The sequence below is a fragment of the Equus quagga genome, chromosome 18 (genome assembly GCF_021613505.1).
Source record: "Equus quagga isolate Etosha38 chromosome 18, UCLA_HA_Equagga_1.0, whole genome shotgun sequence".
Taxonomy (NCBI): domain Eukaryota; kingdom Metazoa; phylum Chordata; class Mammalia; order Perissodactyla; family Equidae; genus Equus; species Equus quagga.
Genome location: NC_060284.1, coordinates 28,363,495 through 28,375,689, shown reverse-complemented (window position 1 = coordinate 28,375,689; position 12,195 = coordinate 28,363,495).

The following is a 12,195-nucleotide window of genomic DNA, read 5'->3' as shown; positions in this document are numbered from 1 at the left end:
CTCTAATCTTTCCCACACAAGACAGCATTCGAGCTTTCCAGACTGGGAGGCAGTGATGGGGCAGCACTGAACCTAAGTGCCAAGTCCAGCCGTGCGGCTAACTCACCGTAGAGGTCCTCACAGTATGTATTTTGAGTACTGACATTTAGTTACATTTTAACATCCAGGCTCTTTTCTGTTTTGTCTCCACTGATTCATTTTTAATTTTATTTTATTATATGTGTTTTTGTAAGCCACTTCACTTGGAACAAAGCAGAGAGTTTTTAACAAATGTTAAAATACCTCAGTCAGTGAAATAAACTGAAATTACTCAACTAAATCATTTAAAGTCACCTCTATTATATTGTAAGGAATTAAAACCGGTAATATATATAGCTTCTTTATCTCAATCTTCACAAATTTATTTTAAATTTTCACAATTAAGAAGAGGATCAAAGTAGAGGTAAAGGTCAGAAAAAAAGTCTTTGTGCTCCCAGCCTGCAAATATCTGGATATTTGAATAATGGACCTATTTGTCTTTTGTTTTTTGAGCAAAGCGTTGTGTTGAGAAACAGGTTTTAGTGACTTTGGCTTGTGTCACTAAAGACAGTCCACTTACTGAAACTATCTTAAGGCTTAATGACTACCAGAAAGTTCCTTGACTCAACTGAAAAGATTATAAAGCATACAATGTGCTGATGAAAGAAGGGCCTTCAAAGTACCTTAAGAAGATCTTTAAAGATCACTAAAGTATCCTGTCTTGTTCCAAAATGCTTTTAAGACAACCTACAACACAGCTAGTTTTTTAAGTGAGGAAATTAGGGAAAGGAAAATGAGGATGGGAGAAATCAGACGAAGCCACGGTGAAGGTAATAAATGATTCTGTGAAACTAACTGTAGCAGCTGATAGAGGCAGGCTCTGAGCTTCCTAAAATCTAACAAAATGTCAGTTCTGTGTTCAGTGTTCTGCTTTAGAGAAACACCATTATTCCTATTACAAAGACCTGAGAAAATGTCTCATGGATCCCAATATCAAGGATGTCAGACGAGAGGCCATACTTGGCTGTCCAGAGGATAGGTGGCAGGGTTTTAAAGAAAAAGAGGGAAGGGCTGTATGGAAAAGTTAATATAACCTTGACTAACTGGGATAAATTCATGGGATCTCACTCTCAGAAACAGCAAGTTACAAGAAAACACTGAAAAGAAATGTTTAATTCCATTTCTGGGATATGTGCGGGTACTCGTTCAGTTCAATCTCTGAAGCAATGACAACGATTGTACAGGATAACTACCTACAACATGTCATTGAAAGTGTTCAGTAAGGGCTGAAACAAAAAATAAATGCTTTCTAGTTAACCAGTTCCCCAAGCATCCAATTAAAAACTCAGGTCTTCTTGTTGTTATGCAATTTAAAAGTGAAGAAGAAATGTTTCCAGTTTTTAAAAGTGAAGAAGGAATGCTTTTAATTACTAATAGCTTCCAAGAAGCAGGGCCAATAGCATGACCGGTAATCAAATGTCATAAGCAGATCAGTGTTTTAGCAAAAAAGAAAATCTCACAAACGAACGATGAAATAAGATACAGTGGTGGAGGTTCTGAAATGGAAAGGGTTATCAATAAATACTGAACACCAACTGTGAGAAAGGCAAAACGATTTTCGGTTTAGGTGATGGATGGTGGACAGTACACGTTTGTTCTGGTTATCACTACCTAAGGTTACCCAAAAACTCAGTGACTCAACAAGCACCATTTTGTTACATCTTGTGATTTGGTGGGCCAGGGCTCGGCTGGGTGATTCTTGTGCGGTACATGGTCTCCAACGAAGTCACTCAGTGGTATTCAGCTGGCAGCTGAGCAGATCTGGAAGGTCCGAGACACTTCCCTAACATGCCTGCGCCCCTGTAATGTTTTAAAAGTTTGGTGACGACTGAAATTTTTCTTCAGTTTAACAGTATAGTATGGAAATTGATCGAAGACTAAAACATGACCCACACACTGTGGCACTGAAGGCTCTAGAATGGTTACGTGGGCTCAATCAATAGTATTTAGGAAGTTCTACTCCTTACCTGCCTCCTTCCTAGTCAGCCCTCCTAAGGGAAGAGGAATTGCTAACCAGATTGAAGTGAGCCCAAGATATTCACTGGGTTTATTTTTACAAATGAACAGGGCTGCTGTATTAACCATATGCAGGCTCTCCTGCCCTATTAGGGGGCAGGCCTGTCATCCCTTCTTCCAAACGAGATGGGAAATTGGACTTGGGGATTTCCTGAGCCAGGCTTTCTCTATTAGAGGCAGGGGATGATGCATGCGAATAAGGGAACAGAGGCTGTCCCATCGCAGCGCAGCTGGGAGTCCTGCAGTCGGCGCTCTTCTAGCTGTTCTAAGTGGTACTTTCCTTCCCACTGGCTGTTCTTATGGTTACCACCTCCTGGGCAGGACTGCAAAGCAGGGACTGGTAGGCTTCAGGCACTAAAATCGTGACCCCAAACCCCATGCATTGTATTGAAATTCTGAGGTCTTGCTCACTAAAGGAAGAAAAGATGAAATATGGATATGAAAACTATGGTTAGACTTACTTCCAATTACCATATGAATTTTATCTATCATGCAGTAAAGAATACTATAAATGACTTTGAAAGGTGTTCCCTGACCTTTTTAAATGGTAGAAAAGAAACCGTGCATGTCGTCATCTATATGAAAAGAAATTTATGTCTGTGAAGTTTTGTTCAATCTCCCTCCTACATCTACTCCCTCACCCCCTACAACTCAGGGAAATTCAGAGGAGTAACATACTAAAAGAAGAGGACGAAAACTACATACATATTGTAATCAACTAGAATTTTCCTGTATCTTAAGGTTAGTGTATTACCAGTAAGGCTTTTTTCCTTAAATGTATGTATGTGTACACACTTTTATATATCTACACACACACTCCAAAATGGCAAACTATAAGACAGTTAGAAGAAGAAAAAAATCATAGCTTAATTCTGGAATGTAAAGCTCATCAAAACCTTGGCTAGTTTATCTGTAACATCTGCCTTTCCAGCCAAATCTGCCACTTCTCCCAATTTTCAGACGAGATCAGGCACGTTCAGGGTGGTATGGCCGTAGACTCCAATTTTCAACTGTTGACAGAAGGTTACTTCAGCAGCCTTGATCTGGAGGGAAGCGGGTGTCAGAGTGAGATGAAAGGCTATTAAAGACCTGGCCCAGGGCCTTTGCCCATGCCTGGGATGATCACAACTTCAGCCCTTTTTACATATTTCACCTGACAGCAGTCCTTTAGGGTTGCCTCTTGGTTGTTCCTTTGGTGAAATCATTATCCTGATTTAGCCAAAGGCATTTGAATCAAGATGACCTACAGTTCCTCAAGCTCAATCTTATCAATTCCAGTTACCCTCATTTCCACTCCCCCTTAGCAAAGCACCATCATGGCCTCAGACTCAAGATTCTGAACTCAGACTAACCCAGTCTGTTATCCTGTTAGCCTTCCCTCCAGTTCCCGCTAACCCAACCTTGGCTGCACTTTGGAACAACCAGAGGTGACTTCAAAAATACTGATGCCTGGGCCTCACCCCCAAAGACAGTGAACTCATGATCCCAAGCATTTCAGCCACACTTATTCTCCCAATCCTCCACCCCCATCAGGATACATTTTCCTCCCAAATCAATCTGGCCCCAACAGGTCAGATATCCCAAAAATCCTTTGTATATCCCACTAGTTTCCTTATTCTCTATCCTTTTTTTTTTCTGTTACTGTCACCTGCCAATCTCAGCCAGGGAAGCACCCACTATTCTTATCTGTCCAGATTACTGGGGTTTGGGGCAGTACCATGAAACTGTTGACTCTCAGGGGAGCTTTCACTGCTGCTCCACAATTCTTTCATTCAATTCTGATTACTTCCCACTAAATTCATTCATTCATTCATTCTGCAAGGCAACCAGTCACCACAAAATTGAGTCCTATGTATTATTTAAGCACCAGGGTACACCAATGAAAAAGACATAGCCCCCATACCCAGGGAGCTCAAACAGCATACTTCCATCTCCCAGAGGCCCCCACCTCCCACTCCTATCTCAGCAGATTACCTCCTCTGCTACTTCACTCCACCCGCCACGGCCACTGAAGGCTGCCTTAACTCCTCGTGACCTCATCTGTCTAGAGAAACTACTCCCACATGCATCCCAACTGCTATATTCAATGGGGGCTTTTTTTCTCAATCTTCATCTTCTGACCAGGAAATGTTATTTGACACTACTGACCTTTCCTACTTGAAGCTCCAGGTTCTCCTGGCTTCTGCAGGAAGATAAACTTTTCTGCTTCTGTCTCTCTTCTCTTTTCCCTCGCTGATGCTCCTACTCTGCCCACCAAGTGTTTGTTTCCCATATCCTACTTCCCTGCCCCCTCCTTCATCTCCTTTGATGTGTGTTTTTCTTCCACCTTACCCTTGCCTGCTCTCTCATCTTCTACTGTCTGACTTGCATATCTTGTCCTCCCTCTCTAGCTTCTGCTCGCACCTCTCTGCAGAAGCCTCCAACGTCTGCCTCCTTCCATCTCCACACTCCTGCTCCAGCTGCACACTTGCAATTAACTGTGCAATGCTCCCATCCAAGTGTCATGAGGTCCTCTCGAAACTCCACATGTCCAGAACCAGGCACATCATCTTGGTGACAGGATTAAATAAGTGCTTAGCACGTACCAGGCACTCAAAGGGAAGCTACTGTTTCCCTGTTCTCCATCCTCCCCATAGGGGAAGTCTTCCTAAAACACTTTTAATGATGCCTTTCTGCTTTTGAGCTTCTATGGCCCACTGCTGCCTAACACAATACACGGAAACCCCTACATTCACAACCCTCTATAAAACACCACCACCACCGGTTGGTATTCACTGCTCCCCGGCTCATGCCCCAAACTTCACTTGTGCCGTCATTTGCCTGTTTCTTTCCACGCTGGATTGCAGGAAACTCCATTTCCCAGATTCTCGCCAACTGACTTCCTGGTGAGACGTGACCTAAGACTGGAGGGCAGGAGAAGGGGAGAAGCCAGAGTATTTCTCTCCCTCTCTGCCTTGGGTTGGGTTGCGGCTCTGCCATGTCCCAGCTCCACCAGCAGCGCCCCGTCACTGGATGGCCCAGGCTCTGAGTTCTGGTAACACCATCGCCTCCCATGGTCCCTCTGGCACTAAGGGTGGAACAGGTTTCCTACTGTTGCAATCTCTGGGTTACCTGCACTCTCAGCATTCCCATCACCTGGGTCACAATTCCCTACATAATTCTCTAGTGATGTGTTTTTCTGCCTGAACCCGACTGATACGTTTCAGCCAAACTAGTTGACGCTGAGTGTTAGTCCACATAACACGGAGTTCTACGCACACCAGCTACTGTGCCAGATACAGCACGTTTCACTTTTTATGTCTTTGTTCATATGGTTAACTCCACCTAAAATATTTTCCTTGCCTCCATCCCATGTAAGAAAACACCACTGACCTTTCAAGCCTATTCAGAAACCAGTATTTTCAGTATCTACCTGTGCAAGGCACTGTGCTAGGTGCTGGGGGTGCCCAGGGGAGGAATGAGGTCATCCCAGGCAACACAGAGCTCATGGTCTACATTTCATCATAAAATTTTGTTTCAAATTTTCTCCACTTATATGTACACGCTTGAAATTCTCATTTGACTGTCCTTTTTACTTTATTTATTTGTATTTAACAAATGCCTACACAGCACTTACTGAGTGCCGGGCACTGTTCTAAGGACTTACAAATACAACTTAGTTTATGCAACCATTATGTATTATGTACATAAGAAATGTATCACATACATATATAACAATTTAGTCCAGAAACTGCTGGACTTTCCCCCTTTCTTTTACAGTCATAGAACACATGATTTTTAACTGGGAAAGTGGCCACCTAAAAAAGAAAAAAGCTCTGACTCCCCCCTTTCCACAGGAAGTGAGTGAAAGTGGTCTGTGGAACTTCTGGGCAGTATCCTTCAAAGAGGGGTGAGCTTGGAGCGGGGCTCTGTCCCTTTCTCTTCTCCCCAATAACTAACTGTGTTGACCTGATGGCAGGGGCAAGAGCAATCATCTTGGAACATGAGGTTGGAAGCTGCATTTGGAGGATGGAGGAATAAGAAGTAGCCTAGGTCTCTCATGATCAAGTAGCTGCCCCTCCATGGACTGTCACATGAGAGAGAAACACACTTCTCTCTTGCCAAAGTCAGTCAGTTTGAGTTTCCTGTCACTCATAGCCCAAACCAATCCTATATAATGGAATCGCCAATTCACAGCTCCCTGTCCCTCACTAGGCTGCACTCTTTAAGAAAATGCACTCTATTCCCACTCATCCTTGTATTCCCCTCCAACATGGTTCCCTGCACAAAGCCAGAACTCAAAAAATATATAAAAAATTGAGGGGGCCAGCCTGGTTGTGTAGTGGTTAAGTTCATGTGCTCCACTTCGGCAGCCCAGGGTTTGCAGGTTCAGATCCCGGGTGTGGACCTAGCACCACTTGTCCAGCCATGCTGTGGCAGCATCCCACATAAAAAAAAAAACAAATAGAGGACTGGCACAGATGTTAGCTCAGGGCCAATCTTCCTCAAGCAAAACAAGGAAGATTGGCAACAGATGTTATCTCAGGGCCAATCTTCCTCACACACAAAAAAAGAAAAATATATATATCTCTCAAATTGAAGGTGAATGAAGTTATAAAATATTTTTTAAATGCTGATAAATGTAGAAAGCCCCAGATTAGGAGAAAGCTGGAATGAAACCACTCCTGGTCTTCAGGGTCTGTATTGGGCATAAGTGGTAATAAGATGGGAGTGTCTCCACCCTTCGGGGTAGCTCCCACTTTGTCAACACCTTCCTGGAACCCTGGGTGTGTGAGGTAGAGCTGTAAAAGAGCACAGAGGAAACAGCTCCTCAAACAGGAGCACCTTCAATTCGCCCTTCTCCACCTTCATGCTTTTACCTCTGCCCTCTTCCTACCTGCCTCAGAAGAGCAGGCACTTTCCCATCATTTCTACGCTAATCCTTTCACCTTGCTCCCAGAACATCTTTGCACCTTAATTTTCTCATCTGTAAAATGAGGATAATTCACACTTCTCAGGATTTGGGGGACAATTAAATGGCAAAGGTTAAATAAAGTGGCTGGCATAAAGCAGGTGTTTAGAAAAACGTGAGATGCTTCCTTTTTCCTCCTGACTCCCTTCTCCTCTAGGAGAAACGGCTCCATCAGTTCTTGGAGATAACACTTTCTCCTGGTTTTCTTCCTACCTCTCTGGCTACCCTTTCTTGGTCTCTGAAGAACTCTTTCTTTGCCTGTCCTTCAAATGTCTGTCCTCTGGATTTTGTCCTCAGCCCTCATCTCCTCCTGCTCTGCACTCTCCTGCACAGTCTCATCGACCCAGAGCTTTAAGTGCCATCTGTAAGTCAATGAATTTAAAATGGCAAGCCTGGACTGGTCAGCGGACCTAGACCGGTCTCCCGACTCCAGACCTTCTCTTCCCTCCCTTCCCTCTCGCCCTGCATACCACCCTCCTTAGGTCTTCCATTCAATAAATATTTACTGAGAGTTTGCTATGTCCTTGGCACTGTACATCCAACTGCCAACAGCACCTCTTCTCCAGGACGTTCCGGAGACCTCAAAGTCAACATATGCAAATCTGAACTTATTTTTCTCCCCAAACCCCCTTCTCTCTCCTTCGTTATCCCAGTGACTACTTCAGCATCCACCGTTTGCCCTAATTAGAAACAGGATTCTTAAAAGGCTTCTGCACGGCAAAGGAAACCATGAACAAAACGAAAAGACAACCCACCAACTGGGAGAAAATATTTGCAAATCATATATCCGACAAGGGATTAATCTCCAAAATATATAAAGAACTCAGACAAGTCAATAACAAAAAAAAACCAACCCAATCAAAAAATGGGCAGAGGATATAAACAGATATTTTTCTAAAGAAGTTATACAGATGGCCAACAGACACTTGAAAAAATGTTAAACAGCACTAATTATTAGGGAATGCAAATCAAAACTACAATGAGATATCACCTTACACCTGTCAGAATGGCTATTATTACCAAGACAAAAAACAACAAATGTTGAAGAGGATATGAAGAAAAGGGAACCCTCACACACTGCTGGTGGGAATGCAAAGTGGTGCAGCCACTGTGGAAAACAGTATGGAGATTTCTCAAAAAATTTTTAAAATTCTAAAAATAGAAATACCATATGACCCAGCTATTCCACTACTGTGTATTTATCCAAAGAACTTGAAATCAACAATTCAAAGAGACTTATGCACCCCTATGTTCATTGCAGCATTATCCACAATAGCCTAGACATGGAAGTAACCCAAGTGCCCATCGACTGATGACTGGATAAAGATGATGTGGTGTACATATATAATGGAATACTACTCAGCCATAAAAAAGACAAAACTGTCCCGTTTGCAACAACATGGATGGACCTTGAGGGTATGATGTTAAGTGAAATAAGCCAGAGAAAGACAAACACTGTATAATTTCACTCATATGTGGAGGATAAACAAACACGTGGATAAAGAGAACAGATTAGTGGTTACCAGAGGGGAAGGGGGTGGGGGGACTGGTCGAAAGGGGTAAAGGGGAACACATGTATAGTGAAAGATAAAAATCAGACTATTGCTGGTGAGCACGATGCAGTCTATACAGAAACTGATACGTAATAATGTACACCTGAAATTACACAATGTTATAAATCATTATGACCTCAATAAAATAATTGAAAAAAAAGGCAGTCTTTTCTGACTGTTCCCTCCCTCTCTGTATGTCCCTTCATTCGTCATGTCCCATCAATTTGGCCTCCCTTGATCTCCCTCCAGTTGGTATACTGATCCCTCTCCCCAACCACCTCCCTGGTTCCAGCCCTCACCGTTTTCTTACCTAGATGACTCTGACTGCCTTCCAGCCTCCAGTCCTGTGCTACTCCAGCCGGATGCACACTGCAGCCAGAGAGGTGACACGAAACACATATCTAATCACCCTGCTTCCACCGAGAAGCTATTCCATGGTTTCCCATCGCCTTTCGGGTAAAGTCCGCGTGGAGTAAAGATCTTCGGGCACGCCCCGCTGGAACGCTCTGCAGAGAGAGACCCAGTGGACAGGCTTCTCCACTCGGAGTGGAAGGAGCTGCGAAAGGGGCTGCGTCTGGCTGACATCCAGCAGAGGGCGGAGTGGGGGTGTCAGTAAACGTCAGACGGAGATCGGAAAATCTTTGATGGATTAGCAGTATCAGGGCTGCCTATCCAAAAGTGGCCTAAGAACCAGCACAAAATGCTTTCTTCTCCTTCATCATTACCTTTAGGAATTTTTGTTTTGCTTTACCTTTTTAAAAATTAACTTTTTTATTACAAGGATAAGATAAGCTTATAAGGAAAAAAATCCAACCTTACAAGGCAGAACGTAAAAAGGTAAGTCCCCTCCCTTCGTACGACCCCCTCTCCTGCCCCAGCACTGTTAACTGTATATCCTTCCAGAAATTTCCTACGCACACACAATCACAGTAACACACGTTATTACTATTATTAATAGCATTATTTAACACAAATGGAATCATGTTAAACATACTCATTTGCACATCACCTTTTTTCACATAACCTTGGACATTTTTCCATAGTAACATATATAGATCTTCCTCATTTTTAAAGGTCTGCATTGTATTCAATTAATGATTCTACCACACTTTCCTCAAACAGATCATTATTAATATAGACTTCTAGGTTATTTCCATTTGGGGGCCATTCTAAACAATGCTGCATTTACGGCAAATATTAATCTTTCTAAATTGGCAAAATATTAAAATAAATATACAACACAACCAAGTGAGATACATTTCAGGAATGTAAGGAGGGTTGAATATTAGAAAATCTGTTAATATATTGCACAATATTAACAGATCAAAGAGAAAAATATCCACAGATTCCTGACAAATAGAGACAGACATTTTCTTACTGTGATAACCGTGTGAATGTGTGCACGTGTGTGTGCACCCACCCCAGAAGCTGGCTCAGGGGAGAAACATTCCTCAAATGATCAAGAAGAAGAAGAGTCAGTTCACTATCACCAATTTCATGAAAAATTGTTCAACATTTTCTGGAGACAATAGCTGACGCTGTTACAAGAGAAACAATATGAGGCATAAAAATTAGAAAGGAGAAGGTAGAATTATCATTATTTGTGGATGATATATTTCCAGAAAGCACAACTTAGTCAACTGAAAAACTATTTTTCCTCTTTTAAAATTGAGATATAATTCACATATCTTACCATCTACCCCTTTAAAAAGTGTACAATTCAGCGGGTTTTTGTAAATTCAGAGTTGTGCGATTATCACCACTAATTCCAGAACATTTTTATCACCCCAAGAAACACCCCATCTCCATTAGCAGTCACTTCATTCCCTTACCCCCAGCACCTGGCAACCACTCATCTACTTTCTGTGTCTATGGATTTGCCTATAGTGGATATTTAATATAAATGGAGTCATACAATATTTGGTCTTTTGCAACTGGCTTTTTACACAAGAAGAACATTGGCATAATGTTTTTAAAGTTTATCCATGTTGCAACATGAATCAGTACTTCATTCTTTTTTATTGCTGAATAATAGGATAATATTCCATTATAAGGATACACCACATTGTGCTTATCCATTCATCAGCTGATGGACATTTGCACTGTGTCTACTTGTTGCCTATTAAAGAAGAATGCTATGAACAATCATGTACAAGTTTTTGTTTGGAAATATGTTTTTAATTCTCTTGGGTATATACCCAGGAGTGGAATTGCTGGGTCATATGGTAACTCTAATTTTTAACTTTTTGTGTGTGTGTGTGTTTTGTTGTTGTTTTTATTTTTTATTTATTTATTTATTTTTTTGAGGAACATTAGCCCTGAGCTAACATCTGCTGCCAATCCTCCTCTTTTTGCTGAGGAAGACTGGCCCTGAGCTAACATCCATGCCCATCTTCTACTTTATATGTGGGACGCCTACCACAGCATGGCTTGCCAAGTGGTGCCATGTCCGCATCCAGGATCCGAACTGGAGAACCCCAGGCCTCCAAAGTGGAATGTTCGAACTTAACCGCTGCACCACCAGGCCGGCCTCTCTATTTTTAACTTTTTGAGGAATTGCCAAACTATTTTCCAAGAGACTGTACCATTTTACATCCCCACTGGAAACATCTGAGGGTTCCAATTTCTCCACGTCCTTGCCAACACTTGCTACTGTCTGGTTTTTTTTTACTATAGCCATCCTAATGGGTGTGAGGTGGTATCTCATTGTGGTCTTGAATTGAAAAACTATTTTAAATAATAAGATAGTCCAATAAGATGGCTGGATATAAAAATTATTTAAAATATCAAAAGCCTTCATTTACACAAACCATAACCAGTTAGAAAATGTAATGGAAGAAAAGATCCCAATAACAAGAAAAACTATCGAGGAATAAAGTTAACAAAAAATCAAGATACATGTAAAGAAAACTTTAATACCCTCCTGAAGAGCACAGAAGGAGGACTGAACAAATGGAAAGGCATAGGCGTTCTTAAAAAAAATAATTTCCCCTGCTACTCTTAAGTAGGAAGACTCAACATCATGCTTAGTTCAATTTTCCCTGTGTTAATCTATAAATAACATGACTTCAACAGAAATACTTCCTAAGATTAGAGCCAGACTAGTTATCACTAAAGCTCCCATTGAAAAAACAATACAGAATTATGGTTTTACCCACAGACCCAGATTTCCTGGGTTCCCATCCTGCTTATTACTAGCTGTGTATTCTTGAATAAGTTACTTAACCTCTCTGTGTCTCAGATGCCTCTTCCATGAAAGGGGATAATAATGGGGATCAAAGGTATTAAAATGCATAATGCACTTAGAATAATACCTGGTATATAGCAAATGCAAAATAAGTGCAAATTATTAACGTTATGCAGGAAAAATAATTCAAGAATAGGTGGTAAGAAAATCTTTAAAAAAAAGAGTTATCAGGGAGGACTGGCCCTATTAGATATTAAAACAGCACTGTTCTGGTGAATCAGAAGTAAGACAGATCAGCGGAAGAGAATGGAGGATCCAGAAGCCCAAATGCAGACAGGAATTTAGAAAATTATAAAGGTGGCATTTCAAATTAATGTAGAAAAGGAGAGGTGTTCATTACCAGTGATTCT